The sequence below is a fragment of the Wolffia australiana genome, chromosome 10 (assembly GCF_029677425.1).
Source record: "Wolffia australiana isolate 7733 chromosome 10, ASM2967742v1".
Taxonomy (NCBI): domain Eukaryota; kingdom Viridiplantae; phylum Streptophyta; class Magnoliopsida; order Alismatales; family Araceae; genus Wolffia; species Wolffia australiana.
In genome coordinates, this window is record NC_135844.1 from 5,950,010 (window position 1) to 5,952,846 (window position 2,837).

The 2,837-nt window shown below is 38.9% G+C and overlaps 1 non-coding gene across 1 annotated transcript; it reads right to left on the reverse strand.

Annotated features, from left to right (window-relative positions):
• Window positions 1-2,231: 2,231 nt before the first annotated feature.
• On the reverse strand, window positions 2,232-2,340 carry LOC144708998 (small nucleolar RNA R71). The gene has a single exon (XR_013582942.1). It is a non-coding gene; the product is annotated as a small nucleolar RNA R71 (small nucleolar RNA).
• Window positions 2,341-2,837: the final 497 nt, after the last annotated feature.

Sequence of the window (2,837 nt, forward strand, 5' to 3'; positions counted from 1 at the left end):
GGCCTATGTGGGGCGGCAGGCGATCTGGATAGGGCGCCGGCTGTTGCCCGGCGGCGGGCGCTTGATAAATCCAAAATGATAGTAATATATATGTGCAATTTCAGCTAATTTATGTACTTCTTTATCTTTATCTGGATATATTATCAACATTTATGTTAAGTTGTGAAACATCATGAAACAAAATCACCTTTTTCTAATTTGGAGTTAATTATTATCATTTGTGGGACTAACCCCACTTAACTCAATGAGTTAAGTGGAATGAATCTCACTCTCTTCTTAGTTTATGTGGAAGATGCAGGAATTAGGTGAAACTTTCATGAATAAAGGGGATAATTAAATGAAGAGGAAGCTATTTGGACCAGAGGAGCAGGCTCAGCCACAACCCTGTGCCAAGAAAGAAGGCCCAAAGCAAGACAATTGGCTCTAGTCTAAAGGCCCACTAAGGAAGCTCCACTAAGCCCACTATGAGAGGCATGTTGGGCCAAATAAAGGAGGGCAAGGGGAAGGTCCAGTCATGATTATTTATGAATATTTCAGGGGCTTAAATGATGATTGGAGGACAACCTTGGACGTGGATCCAAGCCAGAGAAGAAGATCCAGCCGTTCAATCCACAAAACATCCAAGGGTGGAGACTTAAAGATAGCACCTTTAATGCTAATTAAGGAAAGAAGCCTTGAACGTCCAAGGGGTATTTCAAACGTCTCAATGCTGATTGGAGGACCATAATGGATGTGGATCATGACCCTGAAAAGAAGATCTGGCCATCCATTGTATTAAAAATCCAATGGCTCTCCTTTGCTCTCTCTCCCTATATAAACCCCTTCACCCTATTGTAAAATTCATCTTGTGATTCAATCCAAAGTAATGTTTGGTGGCCTAAGTACAATTGAGTCATAGATCCATTCACCTCAGTGAGTGCCAGGCTGAGCAGGAAGCATCCAGGGCTGAAGAAGCTGGTGGAAAGGAGAAGAAGAAGTCCCTTGGACCTTAGCGGGTGTGACAAAGAGGTTACCTTATTATTTCTCCTTTGTCATTCTTTTCTGTTCGTCTTTTGTCTTTTAATTAGTCTTGGATCAGCTAGCCAATATCCAGACGGTTTCAGTGCATCCAACCACGCTCTAAAATTCGTTCTAGAACTCATTCTAGAGTGATTTTAGTACAGTCCATTTTTTTCTCTCTCCTCCACTAAGGCACCTTCCCCATTTGGCATCCGGACTTAGCCAATTTTAGACTAAGTCCAGAGCGCCAAACTGTTTCATTTCCTATTTTGTTTTAGCTTTCAAATACTCTTAAAAAATACAAAAAAATATTTTCTGCCTATTAATATTATTATAATATTATAATAATATTTTATTTTTCTTTGTTATATATTTTTATTTCATTAGTTATTTATCTTCGTATGAAGTAAACCTACCTCTAAAATTATTAAAAAATACATAACTAAAGCACAAATTCCTAAGAAAAAAACCCTTGCTCCCTGTGGATCGACCCTTACTCTCCCTACGCTAGTAAGGTTATTATAAATTTTTGTTGTTTTAATTTGGATAAACCAACGACACTAATTAGTGAAGTTAACTCATCACTAATTACCCCAAAATCTGAATTATCAACTAGCGCCGTTGCCGGGGAGCACGGTGATTGTTTTTAGTGAATTTGTATTTTTTCCTCTTTTTCCAAAGTTGAGGGTAGCTAACCCTCAACAAATGGTACTTCTAACTACTTTTTTGGAGATTGATGGTCTTAACAAGGTCTAAGGCTGGGACTAGTGTTGAGGAAGATCTAGACACTCAATATCCTGCTCTTCCAGCAACACTTACAGCTCAAGATAAAGAAGAAGTCGATATGGCAGAAGATCGTCAGCCACCACAAGGGAGGAGAAGGACGATGCTGGATAGATCTACTCCATCAGGAAGTCTACGGCAAACCGGCATCAACATCAATGTAGGTGAGGGGGTTATGTTTAGGTATGACAATGCCCTACTGAACTCTCTACCTGAATTTACTGGTCATTGTTCTCAAAACCCCTTAGAATTTCTTGATGATTTTCATATTCGATGTTCCTCTCAAAATATTCCTTGTTTAACTACTGAAGCTTTAAAAATGAAATATTTTCCGCTTACTTTGAGAGATAAGGCTTTCGCATGGTATAGAAATTTAGGCATAACATTTAACTCATGGGAAGAAATGCAGAATAAATTTCTACATAAATTTTATCCCCTTTCCAAAACTAATTTTCATACAAAAGAAATTCAGAAATTTTATCCCCATGATCATGAAGCATTTAGTGAATCATGAGAAAGGTTCAATGAATTAATCCGAAAATGCCCTCACCATGGAATAGAAAAATGTCAGCTAGCTGAAATTTTTTATGAATCACTTCCTGATATTTTTAAAAGTAAAGTGAATCAAATAGCTGGTGGCTCGTTCTATATGGCTTATGAGGATGAAGTCTTTGATCTTTTGGAAAGGGTGGCTGAAACTGACCTACAGGAAATAGGAGCAAGTCAAAATGGAAGAAATGCCAACCCAAAATGAGGAGTGTTGCAAGTAACTTCAAAGGAAGCTGATCTTCATGCAGGGATAAGAGAAACCAACAAGAAACTTGAAGAATTAACTTCCACTCTAAAGAATGCTTTTCTCCCTAACTCACCCCTTGTGAAAGCACAGATTTGTTCTACATGTTCTAGCAGAGATCATGAGGATGGAGCATGCCAACTTGGAGAGGAGGAGGTCCATTTGTTGAACCACAACCAACAGCCTTGGGGAGGACCAAAGAGGACCATCTACAACAACCAAGGAATCTACTCCCAAGGAACCAAGGCCCCTTTCCAACAAC